Here is a 27,751-nt window from a genome sequence, read left to right as displayed (position 1 = left end):
TTGCAGAGTACATCAATCTGGGTTGGAGGTTGTTTTCTTTTAGAGCTTCAAAAACTTCACTTCAAGCTCTCCTTCACTTAAGGGTTTGCGTTGAGAAGTCTGCTGTGACTCTGATGGGTTTTCCTGTATTGGCAGTGTGTTCAATTCTCTAACAGCTTTTAATATTCTTTTCTTCTGTTGAATTTCTGGAATCTTCACTACTGTATTCCTTGGTGTAATTTTTTTCTGATCACAGCTAATTGGAGTTCTAGATGTCTCACTTTTCTGTATGTCAAATTCTTTTCCCATGCTTAGGAAGTTTTCTGCTATTACTACTGTGACAAGGTTTTTTATGTCCTTTGTGCTATCTTTTAATTTCTCATTAATACTGTTTAATCTTAAATTAATCTTCTTTGCATCACCTAGCAGCTGTTTAATTTTTTGTGCTCCCTTACTATTTTTAAGAAATGTTCCATTTGATGATCACTAACCACAAACCTGTCTTCCTGAACTGATATTCTGTCTTCACATTGGGTGATTCTGTTGTGTATACTTTCAATAGAATTTTTCATCTCCTGGATATCTGTTTGAATCTGTTTTGTGGATTTCAGTTCTTTCATATTTTGACCATTCATGTTTCTCATAACTTTCCTAAGCTCCTCTATTTTTTATTTTATCTGCTCTAGATGCATTACTATGTCCTTCATTATGATCATCATCTCTTTAGTTATCTGTGTAGTTCTGATTTGGTTTTTTGTAAAGTCCCCTTCATCTGCTTTGCTACTTCTGCTGCTACTATTTCAGAAAGTTCAGCTTAGTGACTTTTCATTTCTACTACTTCAATGCCCCTTGGATTTGCCTTGGGCTAAGTTGAGATTGGTTTTATATGTTGCTTCCATGTTTTCTCATTTTTTATTCTTGAAATCTGTTTTCTGCATTGATGCTTCTTGCTTCCTTATGGTAGATAGCTTTGTTAGTAGTATTGAATCCTCCTTAGGAAATTATTACTTCTCAGAAATATCAGCTGGCTTTTCAGTCTGTCCAGGATCTTGCCTCTTCAATTTATTTGGGATGAGAAGTTGCTGCCTTTTTGGACTACACCCAGGCCTTTGGTATTAGACTCTGGTATTGCTTATGACTCCCTAGACAATCTAGGTATTGGCACTCAAGGAAGAACAACTGATCACAAAAACTATGTCACCTTGTCTAAGGTAGTACAATCAGTAATAACAATAGCATCAAGCACAGTCTAGAAAATGACGAACTGTGGCAACTGTTAAATTGCCAGCTTTAACCATAGGTACAAATTTTATATTTATATAACAAAATCTAAAACATATCAGAAAATTATAGACAGTAAATATCCAATCAGAGAGATTTTACCCTCACTGGAGAAGATTTAAAGGGGATAAGAGGAAAAATAGAGAAAGAAAATAAGAGAAAGATATAGAAGCATGGCCAAATGACACAGGAAAATTAACCAAGCTTTTAGAAACTGGTGGAGAAGACAGAATGGAAGGAAAAAGGCAAAAATGAAAACGAGAATACAACAAAAGAAAAAAAATGTTCAAACTCATGAAAAGCAAAAACAATCAAGAAAAAAGCAAATGAACCCCCAGAAAAGAAAAACAAATGCAAAGAAAAAATTGAAGAGATTTCTCTGTGATTTCAAGCCTATGGCTCTTTTCTAGGGTCCACAGTTTTGTTATATTATCCAATTCAGAGTGTGACTCTGCTGTCACTGGTAGACAAAGGAGGCAGGAAGAGCCAGGCCCATGCTGGATGACCCCAGCAAGCCTTCAGTAGGATCAGAGTGAGGTGATGGATAATCCTGGCAAGCCTGCAGTAGGACTAAGTCAAGTTGTTGATTCTGGTGCTTTTCCCTCCACAGAAGTTCAGGCTGATCCTGGCCTCTGTGTGTGAGATGAGAACCTGAGTTTTTCAACCTGCAACACTCTTGCTGTCTCTTACTGGCCTGACCACAGCTCCCTGAACCTGGACATCTCTCATGGTTATCCATCACCCAGTAACTGTGGGGTTTCAACACTGAGAGCCCTGAGATGAATCCAACTCTCCACTGTTCTAGTCCTGGGTTCAGTTGACCCCTCCCTAAAATAGCATCTTGCCAAGCACCCTATCCAAGGGACATGGCAGTCACTTGGATGAGAGTCACTCAACAGCTACTGTAGTGCACAGCATCCACTGTTCAATTCCAGTGGTGCCTTTCTTTCTGGGTGCCTCTGAAGTCACCTGCCCTCAATATGTCTTTGTAGATTCAGTCATCCTCTCTCATGCCATGAGTCATTGAGCTAGGGAAAATTTGCAGATTGTTCTTTCCTTTTACTGTGCTGAAGTTGTCTCTCCACTTTCTCTGTGGTCTCCAATTTTCCCTTCAGATCATTACTGGGTCCTGTGAATCCAGCTCCTTCTTCTTTTCTTCCACAAGTTGTTATTTTTTCTTTGAGAGGTAGATTTTTTGCTGCTTATCACTCCATCATCTTTGCAGAAATCTCTCAGGCTCAATTTATAAGGACATAGTTTAATGCCAAGGTCACTGGAATGTGCAAGTTGTTTCCTATGATACATTGTGGGACTTGTGGAAAGAGAAGACTAGGTCTGGGGTCCTTTAGGTGGCATCCCATGCAGAAGGATGCAATTCCATTGAGTCACCAATGCCACTTGTGAGACTCATGCATTACTAACTAGATATCTCTGGTAAAGCAACACGGGTGCTTGCTTGCTTGCTTGCTTGCTTGTTTTCTTTCTTTCTTTCTTTCTTTCTTTCTTTCTTTCTTTGCTTCTTATAACTCTGTGTACCCTGTGGTCCACTATGACTCCTTAAACAGAAGGGTCACACTCCTCCTTGGGGAAACCTCCAAGTAACTACTTGAGAAAAAAGATCAGGGTGGAACCTGCCTCTATCTAGCCACTTGAGAAACAGTATCCCTTACCTTTATCCCAGAAATAAAACTTTTGTAATTACTATAAAGCAGTAGAGATATAAATCTTTTTTAGCCTTTAAGTGAAGAAAAATTTTAAAAACCTTTAAAATTTCTAGGTACAAGATAGCTCTACTTTTGCATACTTGCAGAAGGTTGAGTTGACCTTTACTGTTGGTTACCTTTGCTTCACTCAGGCTCTTAGGCACATTTTTCTTTTTCTTTTTTTCCTTTTTTTCACATTTTTCTTAATTACCTAGATTTCTGTTAGTTTAAACAGGGAGGGGATCTAACCTGATTCAGACAAAAACCTGAGAGGAGTCCCATATATTCCCTAAAATTGGAGGCTTTAGTTGTTATCTATAAGGGTAATATTTCCTAATGTCCATGAGGTCAGTTGAAAAAGAAAATGGTGGACAAACATGGCATAACCACATGACTGACTCATACTGTTGCAGAATTCCAGGAAACAGGAGAGACCAAATGGAAATCAGGAGGATTTATTTCGGATTTTAGATGAACAACTGCTCAATGGACTCCTGTCCAAAGGAAGAGTGTTGAACAAAGAAAAGTTTCAGCTTTTATACTTTTCATCAAAAGGGAGATGGTATTTTTAGTGACATACCAAGTATGTTTACCAGACCAGGACAAGGGCAGACAGTTTTGTACTTTAGCCTTGTAAGAAGGCAGTGTCTTATGAATCATGAGAACAAGGTATAATAAACTTTGTTTACAAGACATAATTGTCAATTTTATGTGTGCCAGAACAAGGATTTACAGCTACAAAAAGAGGAGGGTGATCCAAGAGGGGGAAACTGCCCAAGGCGAGGAAGAACTTGTTTTTCTTTAAGTCCTGCTTCATTCCCCCTCTTTGATGCTTTCTATAACAAGTTTTAGTAGAGAGCATTATCTTAATCGGCATTATTATTATCCATTATTTTGGTCACAAGGGGGTGTTCAGTACAACCTACTCCACAGAGGTTGGTACTTCATTAAGGCCACCAGTCGAGTGGTAGTGTCTATCAGAGTTTCTATGGCTGACTTTTACAAGTAAGGGTAAGAGGCAAGGGAGAATTATAACAAAGATGATAAACTTATGTTGACATTGTGAGTCTATGTTGATCTTCAAAGCTTGGCCGTACATGGACTGGTCAGCTTCCAGGGTGACTAGAGCAGGGCTGTTGTTGTCAATGGCGGTTAAGTTTTGTCACAAGAGCAGCTGGTTCAGGTGGTCTGGATCCTGCTGGCTAGTCTATTTGTCTTGGGCCATTGGTTTTAGCCGACTATGGTAGATCTATGACATGGTTCCTGTAACTTTAACAGCAGTGAGGGTAGTCAGGATTACAGTGTGAGACCCATCCCATGTGGACCCCAGAGTTAGTGTATTTTATTTCTTAACTTAAACAAAGGCTTGAAGGGGTCTGTTGGGTTTATAGGCATTCTCTCTTGTACCCAACTATGGATATCTAGTAAGGCCATTTCCAAAGCTTGCATTTGTCTCCTAAGGGACAATTTCCCTAGTTCACTAAGATTAACTTTAATTTGGCTTATGATTTGGGGTGGCTGGCTGGACAAAATCTCATAAGAGGAATACCCAGTTTGTTTGGTGGGAGTACACTGGACTTGGAGGAGAACCACGGGTAGGGCTTTATCCCATCTCAAGTGGGTTTCTTGATAATATTTTTAAGCAGTTGTTTGATTGTCCAGTTCATGTGTTTCATCTTTTTTATCTCTGTGGCTGGTAAGTGATGTGAAGCTTCTAGTTTATCTTCTACACCTGGACTATCTCTGCTATGAATGTTGGTCCATTGTGTGACTCTAAGGTCAAAGGCTGTTCAAGTTTTGGGATGATGTCTGTTAATTGTACATTAGCTACCTCTTGTGCCTTTTCTGTTTGGGTGGGATAAGCTTCAACCCATTCTGAGAAGGTTCAGACAAGCACCAACATATATTGATAGCCACCACCTCAAGGCAGTTCAGTAAAGTCCAAAAGCGAGTTTTCACATGGAGCAGCTCCTGTTTCCTAGATATTTGGCAGGTGAGAATTCTACCACTGAACCACCCATGTGCCGATTTTCCTAGGTATTTGGGGAAATATTGATTGTTTGGGGCACAGTATAAGCATCCTTTATAAACAGCCCAAGCAATGGTAGTGAGCCATGGCACATAGAAATGGCAGCCTAGTAATGTTTTCAATGTTGTCTTTCTCATGTGAGACCCTTAATGGAATGGTCTTATGAACTTGGGGTCCAGCATTTCAAAGATTGCTAGACTTTCATTATCCCCCACCCCTTATATACTTTCCAACTTCTCAGGCAAATCATGCTCTTTTATCTGAGGAGTAGCTTCTGGTCTCTGGGAGAGGAAGCTCTAGCATGACAAGCATGGCTAGGGCCCATCTTTTGGGTTGGGGGGGCTGCCGAAGCAGCCCACTTTGCCTTTTTGTCTGCTTTTTGTTTTCCTCTGGCTTCTAAGGTCCCAATTCATTGATGTCCTCTGCAGTCTATAACAGCCACCATCTTTGGGCTCATATTGCATCTTTGTACTTTATTTTTTTCTTTTAGTAGCAAAGGATCTCTTTTTTATTTTCTTTTTCTATTCATTAAGTTTAATGGCACATTTTAGATATATATTATGATCACATTCATCATTTGGAATTTGTACCTGTACATGATATATCTTGGTTCTTATTTTTTCCCATTAACCTTCCCTCCCTTCAACACCTCCACCGCTCCCTATTTACAAAAGCTATGTTTCCATATTTTCCTTCTTTTCTCATTTTTTCTTTCCCTTCTTTCCTTTCATCCAGGCCCCCAGTTCCCGCTCCCCTTTGAATATTTTCTTCCTATTTCACAATATCTATTATACATCTTGGGCTTCATTTACACTTTCAGTTTCTCACACCAGAGAAACAATTTGTTGTTTACACGTGTGTCCTATTTATTTGACTTATGAGTATGTTCTCAAGGTGCATCCATTTAGCTATAAATGTCTCTAGTTTATCTTTCTTTATGGCTGAGTAGTTCTCCATAAAAGAAAAAACACATTTTTATCCAGTCACCACTTGATGGGCATTTGAGCTGTTTCCAAGATCTAGCTATTACAAACTGTGCTGCTATAAACATAGCTGTACATATATCACTGTGGTATGATGCTTTTAATTCTTTTGAGAAGATACCAAGAAGGGGAATAGCTGGGTCAAATGGAATCTCTAATCCTAGATTTTTGAGGAATCTCCACACTGATTTCCACAGTAGTTGGACCAGGCCACACTTCCACCAACAATGGAGAAGGGTTCCTTTTTCCTCACAACTCCATGAGCATTTGTTATTGGTTGATTTCATGATAGCAGCCATTCTTTCTGGAGTGAAATGGAATCTGAGCATTGTTTTCATTTGTACATCATGAAGGACCAGTCACGTCGAACATTTTTTCATATGTTTATTTGCTGTTTCTACTTCTTCATCTGACAAATATCTATTCATTTCAGATGCTCATTTTTGGATTGTGTCTTTAAATTTTGGGAGTCTGCTTTTTTTTTAGTTCTTTATATATTTTAGATAGTAGTCCTTTGTCTAAAGAACAGCTGGTAAAAAACATTTCCCAGATTGTAGCTTGTCTGTTCACTCTGTTGGTGGTTTCTCTGGCTGTGCAAAAGCTTTTTAATAAGATAAGATCCCAGTTGTTTATTCTTTATGTTAGTTCCTGAGAGTCTTTGGTTTTGTTCATAAAGTATTTTCCTATGCTAATGTCTTCAAGAGTTCTACCTAACCTATCTTCCAGCATATTTAGTGTTTCTGTTTTAATATTTAGATCTTTGATCCATTTTTATTTTAGTTTAGTGCATGGTAAGATATATGGGTCTAGTTTTAATCTTTGGCAAGTTGAAACCCACTTTTTCCAGCACCAAATATTAAAGAGGCTATCTTTCCTCCAGTGAGGGTGTTTAGCTCCTTTGTCAAAGGTGAGGGGCCTGAACATGTCTGGAGTTGTTTCTGCATCTTCTAATCTGTTCCATTGATCCTTGGGTCTGTTTCTTTGCCGATAACACCCTGGTTTTTTTTTTTTATCACATTAGCTTTGTGGTATAATTTCAAGTTGGGGATTGTGGTACCCCCTGACTTGCCATTGTTACCTAAAATTGCCTCTGCTATTGTAGGACTCTTCTGTTTCCACAAGAATTTTTGGATTGTTTTCTCTAGTTCTGTGATACATGCTGTTGGAATTTTGATCAGGATTACGTAAAATCTATATAACAGTTTTCAAAGTATGGCCATTGTCACTTTATTGGTTCCTGCTACCCAAGAACAAGGGATGTCTTTCCATTTTCTGAAATCCTCTTCAATCTGTTTTTTCAAAGTGCTGTAGTTTTTTTTTTTTTTCATTAACAAAGTCCTGTAGTTTTGAAAGTAGAAGCTTTTTACTTCCTTCATTAGATTGATTCCTAGGTATTTCTTATTTGGATGCTCTTGTGAAAGGAGTTGTTTCCCAATTCTTCTCTCAGTGAGTCTCTTTTTCACATACAGGAAGGCTGTTAATTTTTGAGTGTTGATTTCTTCCCTTGTATGGGCTTTGGGTTTGTCTTGCTCTTCTTTTCATAGAAGCTTGAGGTTCCGCTTTAGGTTGTTTATTTGAGCTCACTCTGTTTTCCTACTATGGGTATTCACTGCTGTGAATTTCTCTCATAGAACTACTTTCATTGTGTTCTATGAATTCCAGCATGTTGTGTTGGCATTATCATTTAATTGTAGAAACTGTCTGATTTCTTCTTTAATTTCCTCTGGGACTCATTGGTTGTTCCAGAGGGTGTTATTCAATTTCCCTGTGTTTATCATGTTTTTGTGATTTCTTTTGCTATTGATCTCCAATTTCATTTTACTATGATCTGGTAATATGCAAGGAATAAGTTCAGTTCCTTTGCATTTACTTAAGCATGTTCTGTGAGCTAGTATGTGCTCTATTTTGGAGAATGGCCCATGTGCAGCTGAGAAGAATGTGTATTCTGATTTTGTAGGATGGAACACTCTGTAGATATCTATTAAGTCCATTTGTTCAAAAGCTTGGTTAAGTTCTAGTATTTCATTGTTGATTTCTTTTGTCTAGTTGATCTATTTGTGACAATGGGGTATTGAGGTCCCCCACTACAAGTGTATTAGTGCTTATTTGATTTTTCATGTCTGTTAATATTTGTTTCACCTGCCTTGCAAGTGCAACATCCTAAGTTCAATCCCTGGTACCAAAAAAAAATGTTTTACACACTTGCATGCATTAGTATTTGGTGCGTATATATTTAAGATTGTCATCTCTTCCTCTTGGATTGTCCCCTTCACAAGGATGTTGTGATCTTCTTTGTCTCTCATAATTAGTCTTGGCTTGAAATCTATTTTGTCTGCAAATAGAATAGCTACCCCTGCTTTTTTCTGGGTTCCTGTTGCACGGAGTGTTTTCCATCCTTTGACTTTCAGTCTATTAATTTCTTTTTGAATTAAGTGTGTTTCTTTTTTTTTTTTTTTTTTTTTGCGAGGCAGGCAGCGGAACCACTGAGCTAAATCCCCAGCCCTGTGTTTCTTGTAATCAGCATATTTTTGAATCTTGCTTCTTGATCCATTCTGCCAGTGTATTTCTTTTGGTTAGTGAATTGAGACCATTAACATTGATGGTTATAACTGATTTGTATTGACATCCTTGTCATGATATTTTCCTGTTGTTGGCTCCTCTTTTTTCCCCCCATTTAATTTCTTTCCTTGCCTGATGATTTCATTCTGTTGGGGTTCATGGAGTGTATTCCTCATTGTCTTTTTCTAGGATATTCTTTAGAATATTTTGGAGTGCTGGATAGATATTCATGAAGTTCCTCAGGTGTTCTTTGTTGTGAAATTATCTTATTTCTCCATCAATTTTGAACGATAGTTTTGCAGGATACATCAATCTGGGTTGGAGGTTGTTTTCTTTTAGGGCTTCAAATACTTCACTCTAGACTCTCTTTGACTTGAAGATTTGTGTTGAGAAGTCTGCAGTGATTCTGATGTGCTTTCCTTTGTATGTGATTGGTTTCTTTTCTCTGCTTTTTTTTTTTTTTTGTACCGGGGATGGAACTCTGGACCTTGTGCTTTCGAGGTAGGCGGCGGCACCACTGAGCTAAATCCCTGGGCCTCTAACTACTTTTAATATTTTGTCCTTATGTTGGATTTCTGGAATCTTGACTATTTATTATATGCCTAGGTGTAAATTTTTTTGATCATGGCTACTTGTAGTTCTGTATGTCTTACTTATCTCTATGTCAAATTCCTTTCCCCCTTTTGCAAAGTTTTCTGTAATTACTTCTGTGAAAAGTTTATGTATGTCTTTTGCACTATCTCCTACTCCCTCATTGACTCCAGTCAATCTTTTTTTTTTTTTTTTTGGTACCGGTGATCGAACTCGGGACCTTGCACTTGCAAGGCAGGCGCCGGAACCACTGAGCTAAATCCCCAGCCCTCCAGTCGATCTCAAGTTATTCTTTTTCACATCATCTAGTAGCTATTGGATTGATTTCTCATGGTCCCTTGCTATTTTTAAGAAATCTTTCTTTTCATGTTTGCTAACTGCAATCCTGTCTTTTATATCTGAAATTCTGTCCTCACATTCACTTATCCTGCTGTGGAAACTTTCAATGGAATTTTTAATCTCTTCGATATCTGCTTGGATGTGTTTCATGTATTCCATTTCTTTCCTATGCTCTACTCCATGAACCAAACTTGAGGTTATATATCAAAATCTAAGACCAACCAGAAATATGTTTGCAGTAAACAAGCCCCTCCTAACAGTGAATTTACATTCTGGAAAGAAGACTTAGAAAAATTTGGGGGTAGGTAGAGAAATAGAAGGAGAGGGAAAGGTTAGAAGTAGGGCTAGAGGATCTAAGAAGATCATGTGAACTTTGGGAAACTGGTGAAGACAGGAGGGAAAGAGAGAAGGAAGGAACAAAAGCAAGAACAGAACAAACTAATGGCAACAGGAGAACTAGGAACAGTATTTATGCTCTTATAGAAATAAGAACAATCAAAAAACAATGAGAAAAACAGGAACAAGAAAGGAGAGAACTGAAGAAGAGAAAGGAAAGAGGAGAAAAGAAGAGAAAAAAGAAAAAAAAGAGAAAGAAAAAAATAAAAGAAGAAAGAAAAAGTCCCCTTTAAGGCATGTCTCTGCTGTCACCGGTAAACAATGTGGGCAGCAGTATGCATATCTGAGTCACTTATTCTCAGTGAGCCAGCCGTAGTCCAATGAGATACAGGCTGGTTACTGGTTGTGAGGTCAGAATTGAGTTCCCCGACCTCCTGTGGGTTTGAACTCTGCACTGTTCTGCTGCAGTTTTGAGCTGTCACTCCCTCACAGCAAGTCTCGGTTTGGGTAGAAGGTGCTGATCGATCCCAACCACTCACCAACTGCTGTAGTCCGCTGTGTCTTTATTATAATGGCTATCTTCGCTCTTCCGGTGGGCTTCAATTTTCAACCACAAGCCTTGGAGAGCCCTTCTCTCTGCTGCTCACCACTCTGTCATCTTCTTGAGATCAGAATGATGTCTTTCTGCTCTTCGCCATTGTCTAGATCTGGCCATCACTCTTGCGGTCAGTCCCGCTGCTGATGGAAGGCAGGTCCTGGGCAGCCCCGGGCAGCAGCTGAAGAATGGTGCACAGGTCCCGGGTGGCACCGGTGGCAGCTGAAGAATCAATTTTCTTTTTTTTAGAGGACTTTTAAAAAATATTTTTTGCAAGACAGGTTCAGTGTCAATAAAGTCACCTAACTTTAAGCAAATCTTTTTTCTCCACTTTTTTTCTGTATTTTATTTCATATTTTAATAAACTTGTACTAATTATACATAATAATAACGTTCAGTGTGATATTTCAACATATATATAGTATGCACTTATCAAATCCAGCCTGTCTTTATCCACCCTTATGTACCCTTCCCAACCATAACCATTATTCTGCATTCAGGTTGATTTTTTTTTTTTTTTTTTTTTTTAGATTTCACATGTTACAGGGAATATGTATTATGTACTTTTCTTCTTGTGTTTGGCTATTTTCACTTAACAGAAGGCCCTCCAGTTCCATCCATTTTGCTGCAAATGACAGTATTTGATTCTCTTTTATGGCAGTGTCCCATTGTGTATATGTATCACATACTCCTCTATTCATCAGTTGATGGAAAAAACTTTGGTTGTTTGTATTCCCTGCCTATTGTGAATAGTGCTTCATTGGAGATGGGTGAGATGATGTCTTTTCAACATTTGATTATTTATATTAAAATTATAATATTATAATAAAAATTGAATGTGAAGTCATAAACAAAGCTGACAGTGGACCTGGGTAAACATGATGTGACCATGCTTATGAGTTCAGACTGCCTAAAAGAATTAATTTGTTTTTCATTTTAAAATTGACACTTTGGATTGGGGTTGTAGCTAAGTGGTAGAGTATTTGTATAGCATGTGCCAGGCCTTGGGTTCAATCCTTGGCACTGCCAAAAAATGAATAAATCTATTTATATAATTGTCACTTTTTCTGAGTCTTTATTTGACAGTATTGACTTTTCTGGTCATAAACTTTCTATACTTTTATGACAACATAAATAAATCCCAATTCCTCCATGTCCCTCTTAACCTTCCATGACCCATGATGAATCCTTTATAGTCTTGTCTGTTGTTATTTACTCTCATATACCTACTACAAGACCCCTATTTATATTATTCTACTTGGAATGCCATTTCCTACTAAACAATTTTTTGAGCATTTTCCTAAGCCAAACATTTTATATGCATCATATCTCAAATAATCTTCATAAGTTTGATATGATAGGTATTATTATTACCTGTACCTGTACCTGTACCTGTATTGTTGCTTAAAGAGGTGAAATAACTTGGCAAAGAATATAGAAGTGGTTAGTAATGGCACTGGGATTTGAACTCAAGTTAATCTGACTCCTTGAGTACATATACTTAAATACATTGTTATTATACCTACCACCATTCTCCAAGGCCTAAATTAAGTGGGAATCTTTACTTTCGAGAGGACATATTTTTTCTCTGTAAATCCTGTAATCAGCAGACCAAAAGGTAAGATTCAGCCCCCTGCATGAAGAGTGTGATTGTAAGAAATAGACTGTGACATTTTCCTTTTCCTTCCTTTTCTATTCTAGCACTATGTGTTTGGGTCTGAAAAAGTAAGCACTTAAGGGAAGCTGTGAATTTCCTCCTACATACTTAGCCTTCAGTTAAGACATACTGTTATCAAGAAAATTGTAGTAATTACTTTGTAGTCACTCGAATATATTTTTCTAATAAAATAGAACTAGTAAACTCTCTAGTATACCTACTATACACCTATCAGAAAATATTGCATACATACTGGAATATAGAACTATTAAACCATCTCTAGCACATAAATTTTAAAGAGACATTGAGACATTTACTCTAAGAAATTTAAATAACTTCTCTGTATAGTACCTCAGTTTCCTTATCTTTAAAACAGGGTAATAATACTTACTACCTATCTCATAGAGATAGGTCTATTGTCAGGATTAAATTTATAAATATATGCAGAGTGAAAAACATATAGTAAGGGTTAATTTTCTTATCTGACATCATATTTATATCACAAATACATGACACATCTTGGGGCTATATTTAAAGAAATACAAGCACTTACTGAACAAATAACCCATAAATGCATATAATTTTCTTATCTGTGGGATTACATAGAATGTTCCAGGGTGGCTCCAAACTAAGGAGAATCCTTCTCCCCAAGCCTTTCAGTTACAGACAGGGAGCCACAGAGCAATACTAGAAGCTATCCATACTCTTCATGTGTGGACAGGGTTTCCAGATGACCTGTTGGGCATAATTGCATCATCAAACATTAAATGGATGTTTTCTGTGAATACTGTATGTTATGGCATTTCCTATTACCATCTCCTCCCCCCATGAGCTAATATATGGCTCTTTGGAGAGTATTGTAAAAGAAAGTCCTCCTTTTATATTACTACAAGGCCAAGGTTGCAACAAGAACAAAACAGTAGTGGTTCCTGTTTTCATGCTGCTTTTGTTTTTAAGAATATTTAAATTATTTGTATATTTATGAAGACACATTCCAAGGTTCATTTTTGAAAATATAAAGTTTTAAAATTTAACAAGTAAATATATCCACTGAAACTCATTTTCCAGGACTAAGACAGAGGGTGTAAAATGGTGCTACTTCTCTAGTTCACTGTGATCAAGGGAAACAACATATTATAGAGAACCAATTTAGAAATCATTGAAAACACACCTTTGTCCTTGAATGTGTGTGTACTGCCACACCTTCTCTAGTCACTGTTGGGGTTTATCACATTTATGATGGTCAAATATAAAAGCAAATAGTTGAGCTTCTGACTGCTTCCACATTATTTTACATTGAATGATGTTTTGTGAAAACTACAATCCCAAGAAACCATAAAATTAAGCAAGATATTTTTTGTCTGAACCTGAAAAGAGCCACAAGTTCTGTTCCCTAACAGCAACAATGACTGAGGAAACAAATTTGCACCCCCGTTTACAGGGAGTGAAATAAAATGTATGTCTCTTGACTATCTGCCAGAGTCATAAATGTTGAGGGCACTTAAAATATAACAAAGCTGCAGAAGCAGCAGTCAGCATCAAATTCTTTTTTTACTGTATCCATCTTCACTTTAAGGCAGAACAAAACAATCTGCTACCATTTGCCATTAAGTACAAGGCTGCAATCTTGCATGTTGTTCTATATAGAATCTGCTATAATAATCATTTCCCTATAATTCTGAGTGCATTAAGACAGATACAAATTTGGAAAGCTATGACAAGCAATATACACATTGTAGACATGAGAGTTGTGCTGCAGCTTCTGTGTCTAAAGAAGACAGAAGCTGGACTTCTGCAGTTCTTACCTTCATCGTTGCCTAATTATGGATTAAATTGAAAGCATATGGTCTCAAAATTGAAATGTATAAACTGACCATGCAAATCAATCAGCTAAATAATTATTAAACATATATGTTCACTCTTGAGTTAGACTCTGCATAGGGGAGATGTGGAGGAAATAAAATATAATTTCTGTCATAAAACATTTACATCATTATGTTCACTTCAGCACATATACTAAGATGGAAGTGTTACAAAGAATAGCATGACCCCTGTGCAATAATAAACGTCTGAGGTGATGGTATGCCAATCATCCTGTGTCATATTGTATCCCATAAATACGTTCAACTACCATGTGTCAATTAAAACTTAGAAATATAAAAAATGTAAGCATAAAAAATCAGGTTCTTACCTTTGTTTTTTTTGAACTTGGGTCCTTGTGCTTGAGCAGCAGGCGGCAAAACCACTGAGCTAAATCCCCGGCCCATAAAAAAATCAGGTTCTTATAAATTCCAGTCACATACATGAAATAAGTATAAATAACATATAAAGAATTAAACTAAATTAAACTGGCCCAGGAGTGATGACACAAACACATAAACCCAGCACTCTGGGAGATGATGGCAGAAGGATAGTTCAATGCCAGTCTAGGCAACTTAGGGAGACCCTATCTGAAGATAAGGGGGGGGGTGGTTGCTGAGGATATAGCTCAGCATGAAGACACTGGGTTCAATCTCTAGTACCAAATGAAGAAGGAGGAAGAGGAGGAGGAGGATTCACAGAATTATTAAACTGGGTTGGGGTTGTAGTTCACTGAAAAAGCCTTTGATTAGCTTGTGTGAGGCCCTGTATTCAATCCAGAGGATCAGATTAAAAAGAGGTGTGATGCAGATTTTATTGACCAATAGCAGTCTGAAGAACAGAGACATCAATAGGGTCTTGAATTGGACTGGATAGGATCTTAGGACTAGCAAGCAGACAGAACATTCCAGATAAGAAAAGCAGGATAGGTGGACATGAAAAGGAAGAATGTATTAAAATCAACAGAAAGCAAAATGACTGAATACTAAGTCAGAAAGAGGGACAATATAGCATCTGGGGATTATTTTTATTTTTGTGCTACTAGGGAAGGAGGGAGGTAATATTTTAGGAAAAGGACTCAAAACTTTTTAGTCAAAGAAAACAAAGTCACACGAACTTTCCCTGTGACTTATTGGAATTTCAGTTGAGCATGAGTCAAAAGGAACACTATTCCAAGGGCAAAAGCTAAATCTCCAAATGACCTTACTTAGGCAATCATGTTTTGTTTTTTAAAAATTATTTTATTGGTACATTTTAGGTATACAATACGTTTACATTTATCATTGGGTGCTTGTACCTGTACCTGATGTATCTTGGTTCTTATTTTTTTCCCCATTACCTGTGCGCCCTTCACCCCTTCCACCCTTCCCTATTTACATAGATTTCGTTTCCATTTTTTTTCTTTTCTCATAATTTTTCCTTTCCCTTCTTTCCCTTCCCCTTCCCCTCCCACCACCTCTATACCTTTGGACCTTTTCCTATTTCAAATTATCAATTATTAATTTTAATCAGTTTAATCCTTATTTACACTTTCAGTTTCTCACACTAGAGAAACTATTTGGTATTTATACATGTGTGTCCTATTTATTTCACTTAAGAGTATGGCCTCAATATGCATCCATTTAGCTATAAATGTCTTTAGTTTCTCATTCTTTATGGCTGAGTAGTACTCCATTTTATGAAAGAACCACATCTTCTTTATCCAGTTTCCAGTTTATGGGCACTTGGGCTGTTTCCAAGCTTTAGCTATTACAAGCTGTGCCGCTATAAACATGGGTGCACATATATCGCTGTGGTATGATTCTTTTAATTCTTTGTGGAAGATACCCAGCAGGCAATCATGTTTGACTTTGTTAGGATAGGGGTTTGGGGTGGGGGTGTTGTTGTTGTTGGGGGTTTTTGTTTGTTGCAGTGCTGGAGACTGAACTCAGAGCCTTTGCACTGAGTTATATGCCTAGCCCTTTGATTTTTTTAAAATTTATTTTGTTTTTTCTTCCTTTTTTCCCCACATTTTGAATTTTTGGTGGTATATGTTTGTGATCCATAATAATTACATTAGCTTTAAAGAACTGGTACATATATATCATACCATGATCATTTTCAATTCCCTCCTCTCCTTCCACAAGGGTCTTTATAAATTGCTTAGGCTGGGCTTAAATTTGCAATCTTCCTACTCAGCCTCCCAGAGTGCTGTGACTACAAGTGTGCACCACCATGCCTGGCTAGGGCTGTGGTTCTTAAAGAGTGCCTTCTAGATGGGCAAAATAACTTTGGAATTAGAAATGTATGTATTGAGCCCTACTCAGATTTACTGAGAAACTCCAGAAGGTGAGTAGTAAACTCTTTTAACAAGCCCTCTCAGTAATTTTGACCTGTGCTCAATTTTGAAAACCACAGTGATACTGAAAGAAAAGTTTGTAAGGTAGAGTAGGACACAGAAAACTAGGCAGAGGGTATTTCACTTGATGTAGTAGGAAATGGTTGGTAATGGTTTTGGTGAAAGGAAATGAGAATTATCATTTTCACAATGACTAACAAAAGAGGTTAAATTCTCAAGACAGCAATTGCAGTAAGGCAGACATAAGATGATGAGGTCCACCTTAGACACACCAGAAATGGAGAACTTGTATGCTAGACACTGTGGTAAGCATTTTATAGATGCTTATTTAAACTTCACAAAAGTTATATGAAATTAGCACTATTATTATTTCTATTTTACAACCTGGGAAGCATAATGATTCTGGGTCTGAAAGGAAAGAGTGATTAGGCTCTAAGATAAGACCTAAGATTTGGCCCAGAAAACTTTTTTGATCTCTTCCTTGTTTTAAAGTCTCTACTACATCCTTCTTCTCTTTTCCTGAATGCACATACATCTGTCCCAATTATGGGCACTGGGGAAAAATAGATGACTAATAAACCTAAGATCTTCAACCTCAGTAATAAAGTAATTTAAAGTAAAGTTTTTTGTTTTTGTTTTTTGGTACTAGGGATCGAACTCAGAACCTTGCACTTGTGAGGCAAGCAGCAGAACCACTGAGCTAAATCCCCAGCTAAAATAAAATATTTTTACCTTGGAAAGCATTTAAAAATGTGAGACATACTGGGCATGGTGGCACACACCTGTAATCCCAGCACTCAGGAGGCTAAGTCAAGAGGATCACTGTGAGTTCAAGGCCAGCTTGAACTACATAGTGAGACCCTATCTCAAAAACCAAACAAAAAAGAAAAAGAAAAAAAGGTGAGACATATGGTCAGAACACGTTCTAATTCAGTTCACTGTTGTTTGATTCAAAATTTTAATGTAGCATATAATTATCTCAATTATGGGTACATAATAGATACATCTCTATATACCAATGATTCAAAGTTTATATATATAGATATATATATATATATATTTTTGTACTGGGGATCAAACTTGGGACCTTGCGCTTGCGAGGCAGGCACCAGAACCACTGAGCTAAATCCCCGGCCCCATATATTTTTTAAAATACTAAAAAAAACACCAGGATTTCAGAATATAAAAATAGTGCATGTGGAGGGGTCAACAGAACCACTCCCAGGATCAGCAATTAGCTAGAACCCACAAGGTTGAAAATATAGTTGTACTTATGGCTGAGATTTATCACAGCAAAATGATACAAAGCACAATATATGAAGAGAAAAAATGCATGGGATGAAATCTGGAGGAAAACGCACAAACTTCCAAGACTCCTCTCCAAATGAAATCACACAGGATGTACTTAATTCCTCCAGCACTGAATTGTGGAAAGATGTGTGAGATGTCTACCAGGGAAGACCATTAGAGACTACCTGCCACAGGATTTGGTTGGGGACTGGTCATACAGACACCCACTGCCTAGCATGTAGTAAGATTTCAGTACTATAGAAGGGAGGCAGGTATTCAGCCCAATGTTTGTACAGTTTAGGCACAGCGAGCTGTCCTTATCAGTTAAGAAATTATAGGAACCTGCCTGAAGTCTAAGTCCCCAGATATAAACAGAGGTCCAACCTTGCAAGCAGGCCTTTCTAAATACAGCAGTCTCAGGCCTGCTGTTTAACTATTTGCTGCACACATGTTGGAATACCAGAATATCTAAAACTAACGTTGTAATTCCTACCTTATGTCTAATCTGCTTGATTCTTAAGCCTAGAGCCCTGGGTGACTGCAAGCATTTGATGGATGAAAAAAGTAAGTCAATGGTAACTCCATGATGCCACACAAGTACATAATTGTTTTCTACTCTGTTTAACAACTTGTCTGGACACATGAAAATGTCTGGTATAATGATTCTCTTTTTCTCTGATACTATGAAGAGACTAACTTGTCTTGAATTAATAATCCAGATTTATCTATTTTTGATGTTTTGGTAGATTTAATTATGGAATGTGCAGTGAAGCACAAAGGCAAAGAAAATACCCCTTGAAACTATTTCACACTAAATACAGTGGTACCCCAGTTCATGAACTTGATTTGTTCTATGATTTTGGAAGATGACTACATTTGTGTTTGTGTAGGAAAGATGGCCATGGTTATGTTTGTCACCTGATGCAGAGTTTGCAAACAAAAACAAAATTTTGCCAAACGCTTCTGTTTGTGAACCAAATTGTTTGCAAACAAAGCATTCATGAACGAAGTTACCGCTTGTACACATTTGTCCCAGTGAGTATGCATCATACTGATGGATGCTGTTAAATGTGTAATAAATAACACAGATGGATAAAGTCATTTATTATCACTTTTTTCCCAACTTGCCCATCATATCAATCTTTGGGATATTTTGAATGTTGTGAAGATTGGCAGGATTACCTGCTATCAACAAAACCATCTAAAGAAACTCTTAATATATATTAATATTTGTGTTATCCAATGATTCAAATCATCATTGTAGCTCACATTGACAGCACATTACTTGACAATATTCATTTAGTGGACTCCTACCATATATTATCCAAAGTGAGGCAATTTACCTGAGATGTCTCAAACACATTTCCATCCTTCCAGGGCACTGATTCCTAAGTACAACCCAAACACCATAGACATAGGATAAGGATATCATTATAAATTCAAAATTGTTAGGGCTGAGAAAGAGTTTCAAGGTTAACAGCTTGGCTTATTGAAGGAGCAATAGTGTCTTGAGAGGTGAAGCACAGAGCTTGGACTTGAACTTAATTCTTTAGTTTCCTAATTGAGTATTTGGTCTATTATGTTATGCTGCTGCCACTTACCTTAGGCATGTGTATGCAATTTAGTAATGACTCAGGAAAAAAATTATGGGTTTCATTGCCAGCATCATCACTTCATTTCTCTTTGGTTATTTCTGTTTACATTCTAAGCATTTTCTGTGTTATGTCTGTTTCTCCTGAAAGCACAATATCATATCCTCTTAATATCTGAGGATGCAAAAATCTTTTAGACAAAATAGTACATTACTGTGAAACCTCTTGTATTAAAATGGTGCTAAACACACTAAGAGAATTTTAAATAATACTTGCTGAAGAAATTTAATGACAATTATTCTTTCCAAATGTTCTAACACAAAGTTTGATATCTGCATCAGGAATGAAACAGTGAGTAAATAAGTATGACTTTTTCATATTTTCCACTTATGAACATTTGATATAGAATGCCTCTATTCTATTCAGAGTGTAGCTCAGAGTTAGAGAGCTTGTCTAGCATGTGAGAGGCCCCGGGTTTCATCCCAGCACTGTAAAACAATAACAACAACAACAACAAAACTACTTAAAATAGGGCCGGGGATTTAGCTCAGTGGTTCTGTCGCCTGCTTCGCAAGAGCAAGGTCCTGAGTTCAATCCCCGGTACCAAAATAAAAAAATTACTTAAAATAAAGATGGAAATAATCTTTTAAATTTTTTATTAGTATATGTTTGTGATACATAATAATTACATTCATCTTGGGGAACTGGTACATATACATATTGTATGTTGATCATTTTTGTTCCCCTATCCCCCACCCTCCACTCTCCCTCCTTCCCCAGATTCCCTTCCTATCTCCACAGAGTCTACCTCCATGCTTCCTATGATCTCTCTTATTCTGCTCTTTAAATTATGTATTATTTTCAGTTTCTTGTACTAGAGAAATCGTGGGATATCTAACTGTCTGTATTATGATCTCAGGATCCACTCAGTTTCCTGTAAATGACCCAAATTTATCCTTATTTCTGGCCAAGTAGTATTATGCTGTGTATATATACCACATATATTCCTTCATTAGTTCGTGAGCCTACAGGCTGCTTACATAGCTTAGCTAATGACAGTTGTGCTGCTATAAACATGAGTATCCAAGTATCACTGTAATATGATGATTTTAACTTTTTCAGAAAGTTAAAAGTTACCCAGAAGAGGGGCAGCTAGTTAAAATGAAATTTCTATTTTTAATTTTTGAAAGATCTTTATACTGATTTCCATAGTAGTTATTGCATTCCAATCAACAATGCAGAAGAATCCCTTTTTCCCTACTACCTAACCAGCATTTGTTATTTTTTAAATCCTTGATAATGACCATTCTAAGTGGAGTAAAATGGAATCTCAGTGTTGTTTTAATTTGTATTTCTCTCATTGCCAAAAATGCTGAATATGTTTTCATGAATTTATTGGCCATTTACACTACCTCTTCTAGATCCATATCTCTTACCCTGTACTAAAATCAAATCAAAATGGATAAAGACCTAGATATAAAAACAAAAACGATGAATCTTCTGGACAAAAAGATTGGTAACACTATTGAAAATATAGGCATAGGCGAAGACTTCCTGAACAAAACTGAAATTGCAGAAGATATAATACCTAGAATCAACAAATCAGATTATATCAAATTAAAAAGCTTTTGCACAGCAAAGGAAATAACCAACACAATGAAGAGACAATCTATAGAATGGGAAAAAATTTTGCCAGCTACCCCTTGAAAAGAGGACTGATATCTAGAATATATAAAGAACTCAAAAAATTAGGACCCCCCCCAATAAAAGACTCAATAAAAAATGGGCAACTGAAATGAACAGACACTTCTCAGTAGAGGAAATAATTTTTAAACAGAACCAAGCATACTTACTTTCAAGCTGGTAATTAGTTTTGACTGCACTTAATTTATATTCACAAATAAGTTTTCTATACTTTTAGCCTGTATCTCAGTTTCTTAGTCTAAATTATTTGTAGGTTTTGTCTCTTAATCATGTTCTGTAGGTTTTCTTTGTTCTGTGCATAATTTCTTTTTTCTCAAATACTGTCTGAATGTGTTAATTCACCAGTCTTGTCTTCAAGCTCTAATATTTTTTTCTGCTGATCTAGTCTCTTGGTGAAATTTTCAACTGATTTTTTTATTTGACTTACTGAGCTTTCATTTCTACTATTTCTGTTTAGGTCTTTTTCAGGATCATTTTTTCTTGAATGTTCTTTCATAAACTACATTGTCTTTCTTAATTCATTGAGGTGTTTATTTATATCCTCTTTGGAGTCACTGATCATTTGTAAAGTAAATATTTTAAATTTTTTGTCCACCATTTCATCCATTCCAATATCTTTGGATTCAGTTACAGAAGAGTAATGGACCTTTGGAGGACTCCTGTTTCCTTGCTTTTTCATATATTTCTTGTGTTTCTACATTGAGATTTGAATAGTTGGTGTGGGTATCTCTTCTACTTTCAAGAGAAGGTATTATCACTCAGATAGCAGAAAGCAAACTGCAATAACAGCAGCCCTAAAAAAACAAATCAGATACATAAAACAGTAAAAGCAACAACTACATCACCAATAGCAATAGAAAATAAACTAAAAGGTTAAAAATTAATAACTATAAGAAATAATTTAGTAATAATTAAAATGGAAGAGGCAGGGATAGGGAAAAATTGAAGAAGCAAGATTTTTAAAAGAAAAAAGAGATGACAAAAGGAAAAATGAACAAGCATAAAAAATCCAATTAAGGAATTATTCTTTAACAGTAAAGCCAGGGATTTAGCTCAGTGGTTCTGCTGCCTGTCTCACAAGTGCACGGTCCCGAGTTTGATCCCTGGTACCAAAATATATAAAAATTAAAAAAAAATAAAAGTAAATATAACTAGATAAAATAAGTGTGATAATTAATTGTGTCAACTTTAGTAAGAAACACACAACTAAATTGACTCAGCATAATTCTGGGTGTGGAAGACCCATACTAAGGAGGATTACCACCAGAATAGTATAAAAGGGAAACAAAAAGAATTACTTCTTTTTCCTCAGAGGAGTTCCAGTCTTTACCATGGACGTCGTCCAAGTAAGGACTGACTGATACATAAGAGAAAAAGAAAAAAAATAGTTCAAGAATTTCTCCATGCTGAGGTGTTTGTACTGGAGAAGTTTCTTCCAAAATCCCTAATATTAATATCCACTAGGTATGGTGGAGGTAATAGTGAGTCACACTTGAAGCCTGTTATATTTCTTCTCTGCTCCTACCAAACAGATTGGTGCTGTATGAATGCTAATCTCTGCCCTACATTTCCCACTGGACCTGGGCAATTAAGGCTATGTTGTCTGTCTCAGGGCTGTATTCATTCCACAAGATTTTTATTATTGTTTCCTTGTGTGCACCTAGAACCACTGCTAGCCCCAATTAGCTTCATGGCATGGGAGAAGGTCAATTCCCACCTTGCTCCAAGAGGCCCTCTATTTGTATATCTATCATATAGCAAATGTCCAAGCAGAAATATATCCTCAAATTCCTTGGGCAGCAGGAGTAGCAAACAGACTGCTGAGTTCTGCACTGGAAGGAGGCAGTCACAAAGATCAAGCAAGCCACTGGTCTTAGTCCTGATGCTTTCAGACCCAGCTACCTGAGAAAATCACAAACCGTGGTGCTGCCAACAACTGTGCTCTCCACAGCATGAGATCCCCACTGTTTAAATTTCTCAGTGAATCTGTTATTGACTCCCTCTCCATAACTGTCTCTTGTGGCTATCTCCCACCCAGTCACTGCAGCAGGTGTCCCCAGGGACCCTGAGGTGGGATTGTTCTGTGATTTCTGATCCCCAGAGTAGCTCAATTCCAAACGATAGTGGATAGTACAAGATGGCTCCTTGTTATAGCACTCCAAGGTTTGGTGAGCATTATGGTAGATTTATTCTCCAAAGCTGTCCTGCCTTGCAAGAGAAGTCACATTCAGATCAAATCCCCACATTAGAATTACAGCTTGCAATAACCATGGGTTTCTTCTGTAGCTAGGACTGTTGGTCTGTTATCACTGGGGCTGGCAGTACTCTCCAGGCTTACCTTGTGCTTGCAGAGTCAGCTTCACCTCCCCACAAAGAGCCAAGGTTAGCATTGCAGACTACGTTTCTCTGAGTTCCCTTTCTGCTATGCTTTTTAACTTTACTTTCTCTCAGAATACAGTTTCTCCTTTGTTGCCCTAACTCATCTTACTCACAGAGTCATGAGAAGATTACTTTTATTCTACTTCTATTCTTTCCCAGAAGCTCTGATTAATATCATCATATGTATTTTAAGATAAAATTTACCTATATTAAAATGTACTAATCTTAACTGTATCATTTTGATAAATAAATATAACATGCACTTTGTACCCCATCGAGCTATTGAACATTTCTGTACTCCCAGAAGTCTTCCTCATACCACTTCCCAATCTCCTATTGACAGAGGCAACTGCTAATTTTTCATGGCAGATTAGTTTGCCCTTTCTAGAATTTCACATAAATTGGTATCATAAACTATGTATGCTTTGGGGTCCAACTTCCTTAACTCACCATAATATCTAGGAAATGCATCCATATTGTTGTTAAATAGTTCATTCTCTTCTATAACTGAATGGTATTTTATTGTATGAATATACCACAATTCATGTATACATTTTTCTATTGATGGGCATTTGATATGTTTCTGGGTTTTGGCTATTACGGATGAAGCTTCTTTAAATAGCCTTCTAAAACTTTTAGTGGACATATATTTTTGTTTCTTTTGAGTAAATACCTAGGAATGGAATCACTGAGTCACAGATAAGTAAGTATATTCTCCTTAAAATGCCTACCTTTATAAGAAATTGTCCTGGAAGGAAGACCACAAGTTTGAGCTAAGCCTGAGCAACTTAGTGAGACCCTGTGTCTCAGTTATTTTTCTTATTGCTGAGATAAAATACCTGATACACAAAGTTAAAGGAGGAAAGGCTTATTTAGCTCCCAGTTTGGAGAGGTTTCAGTCCATAATTGGCTGGCTCCAAGGCAGGGTGGCATGGCAGACAGGCATCACATAGAAGAAACAGTTCATGGTGGGCAGAAGGTAGCAAAGCAACAAGGGAGGACCACAGCCCTTTCTATCCCTTATGTCTTAAACAAGATACTTAGGGCAGGTAGCACTCACACCCTTAATTCTAGTTTCCTTGATCCTGGCATTGCACCATGAATCAATTCCAACATCACACACTCTAGATTCAGCTACCTCTGGGAAAAAGCCCCACCTATAACTGCATGAGGCTTTGGGGAGACATCTAAACATGAACACAACACCCTGTCTCAAAATAAAAACTAAAGAAAGGCTGGGGATCTAGCCCAATGTAAAGGCCCTCGGTTCAATCTTCAGTACCAAAAAAAACCACAAAAAAACTCCACCAAAATTTGTTCCAAAGCTGTTGAATCATTTTATATTCCCATCAGAAATGTATGAGAATTCTGGTGGTTTCACATCCTTTCCAATATTTGATATTTTTATTCTTCTTAATTTTAGTCATTCTGTACATGTGCTAGTATCCCATTGTGCTTTTAATTTGCTTTTTCTTGAAGTCTAATGCTGTTGATCACATATGTATGAGCTTCTTTGGCTTTTTTGAATTGTCTCTTAGGTTTTCTGTTCATTTCTTCTTGTTGTTTTTTTGTGTGTGTGTGCTCACTTATTATTTAGTTTTAGGAAATTTTATATATCCTGAGTAGAAGTCTTATGTCAACTACATGTTCTGTATAGCTATTTCTTTTTTCATTTAAATTAAATTTGTTGCAGTGGATACATAAAAACAAAAATTGTACAAATTAATGGAGTAATGTGATGTTTTGGTACATGTACACATTATATAATCTTTACATTAGAGTAAACATCTGTTTCCTCAATTTATCTTTTGTACTGAAAACTTTCAAAATATTTTTTCTACTTTTTGAAATGTACAGTATATTATTTTTGTCTATAGGCACTCTACTATGCAATACTACACCAGAACTTCTTGCTCCTATCTATACCTTGGTTCTCCTTGATCAACCTTTCCCCATTCCTCCCACCCCCTCTTACTCTTCCCTCTTGTAACTACCATTGTTTTCTCATTGTCCATTACAACAAAGTTTTAGATACAGCATGAGTAAGATCATGTGGTAATTGTCTTTCTGTACCTAACATATCTCACTTGAGAAATTGATCTCCAGTTTCATTCATGTTGTCAAAAATGAAAGGAAGTACTTCCATTGTATGGCTAAATAACATTCCATTGCATTTATGTACATTTTCTTTTATCTTTTATCTTTTATATTTTCTTTTATCTATCTGTTGATGAATGCTTAGGTTGTTTCCATTTCTTAGCTCTTGCTAATATTGTCACAATAATAGCCAATGCTGTGCTGTTTTGATTACTACAGCTTTGTGGTATATTTTGAAGTCAGGTAGTGTAATGCCTCTTATTCTTTTTCCTATGGATGGTGTATTGACCAGCTTTTTATTGCTAGAACAAAATGCCTAACATAATTAAGGGAGGAAATTGTTTGTTTTTGGCTCGTGATTGCAGGTTTCAGTCCATGGTTCGCTAGACTGCAGAAATGTCACAGCAAGGGAAAGTGGCTCAACTCATGGCCTCCAGGAAGTAGAGAGGAAGGGAAGAGCCAGAAGGAAGGTCCCAGGGACTATGTAGTCCCAAAGGTCACGCTCCCTGATCCACTTCCTCTAACTGGGCCCCACCTCCTAACAACCAATTCACCTAGTGCCCACACAATCAAATCACCTCTTCAAGAGTCTCTTAATCCAGCCAGGTTGAGAATTAAGATAGATTTGTCTATTTGGGCATTTTTGTGGCTCCATTTAAATTTTAGGATATAAGCTGAAGATATATGTGAGAGATAGAGCAGTTGCCTAGCTTGTTGAAGGCTCTGGATTCAATCTCCAACACCACAGGAAAAAATTTAGTACTGTGCTATTTTATCTAGTTATGTAAAAAATGCCATTTATGTTTTGATAGGGATTGCGTTGAATCTATAGATTGCTTTGAATAGCCTGGACATTTTAACACAATTGATTCTACTAATCCATTAACATGACATGTGTTTCCATTTTCTTTTTTTGATGTGTGTCCTCTTCAATTTCTTTCATTAATATTTGATGTTTCACTATAGACATTTTTCAACTCTTTGGTTTAAATTTATTCTTAGGTATGTGTTTTTGTAGCTATTATAAATGGGATTGTTTTATTGATTTTCATTTCAGATAATTTGTTATGGCAAATAGCAACAGTACCAATCTTTGTGTGTACCATGACCAGCACAGCACTGGGGTAAGAACGATGACCTTGTTGTTATGGGCTGCCTATTGCTGAGGTGGTCTTATGGCCCAAGATCATTACAATCAGCCACAGGTGATGCTGGCTGCAACAGAAGTCCAATAGATTGGGGTAGTCTCTTCTCCTGCTACTTGGACTGCTCCAAAGTCTCTGTCCAGAGGCAGGTCCAGGGATGTAGGCCATTATGATCTGTCCAATATTAGATTTTGCCATCCTGGCACTAAGTTTAAAGCCAAAGTCTTCTGTTTGCTATACTGTCCTACCTCAGTGAATGGGGTCTGACTCCAGGCTATGTTGCCTCAGGTTGCAGTAGTGTTGGTAAAGCAGTCCCTTGGCCATATGTGAGGTTCTGCCTTCAGTCTCTGGCCCATATGTGAGGCTTTTGCTTTGTACTTGCTATTGAATTTTGCCGTGGAAGAACTGGCACTGAGTTCCAAGACAAAGACGTGTGATAACTTGCTCCAAGAAGGTAGAGTCTGGCTCCCTACTCTGCATTCCAAAGTTAGAAAAGGGGTGGTGTAGGCATTCAGCCAACTGACCTAATGTAGTGTCTTGGTCTTGGGGGGTTGGCCTGGTGATAGTGATCATGTGGCTCTGCCTGGCACTGAGTTTTACCATGGTGGGCCTGGTGCTGAGTTTCAAATCTAAGACCTGGCTCAATTTCCTCTTTGCCCTTCAAGCAGAATGCATCATTCTCCATGCTCCAGCATGGTGTTGGGGAAGGGACAATGCAAGCAACTCCTGCTTTCATGAATGTATATTTCTTTTTCTTATATTAAAAGTAGGCATTATGATCTCTCACCCAGTTTCCTTAGCTCTTGTGAAAATAGTTTAATGCATACATAGCTGTTCTACTTGGTGTTTATGTTGGTAAACTATCACAAGAGGATCTTAATCATCATTGGTCTGCCTCTCCATAACCACATGTTAATGGCTCAATGAATGTTTTCACTTTGTTATTTAAATTATTGCAGTTTTTTATTTATAAAATTTTAAAAATTATTTTTCAAAATGAGTGAGATGCTTTTTATTGCCTCTGACTTTTTATTAATATTTGATTATTTTATTTCTTTAAACATTATAAATAATATTATTTCAAATTGTATTCTGTTAATTCCAATCTGAAGTCTTCGGGGAACTGAATCTGTTGCCTGTGTTTTCTGCTTTCATTAATGCTACATTATGTCCTTACATGTATTATAATTCTCACTATGAATTAATATTTGTGTTGATTCTTTTGAGTCATAAGATGAAAGTTGATTTCTCCAAAGATATTTGCGTTGGTTACTGCAAACCAAAATTCTTGGTT

General features: G+C 37.0%; 1 long non-coding RNA gene across 2 annotated transcripts in view; it reads left to right on the top strand.

The window, feature by feature from the left end:
- LOC110346220 (uncharacterized) overlaps positions 1 to 27,751 on the top strand; it is a 59,809-nt gene that overhangs the window by 6,278 nt on the left and 25,780 nt on the right. For both annotated transcript variants that reach the window (XR_015445578.1, XR_002390124.2), the window contains exon 2: positions 26,370 to 26,436. This is a non-coding gene — a long non-coding RNA (uncharacterized LOC110346220). The remainder of the gene's footprint in view (positions 1 to 26,369; positions 26,437 to 27,751) is intronic.

This window comes from Heterocephalus glaber, unplaced genomic scaffold (assembly GCF_053883595.1).
Source record: "Heterocephalus glaber isolate CG9 unplaced genomic scaffold, H.glaber_assembly_v1.0 deba00001613, whole genome shotgun sequence".
Taxonomy (NCBI): Eukaryota; Metazoa; Chordata; class Mammalia; order Rodentia; family Bathyergidae; genus Heterocephalus; species Heterocephalus glaber.
This window is presented reverse-complemented; position numbering and strand designations above follow the sequence as displayed.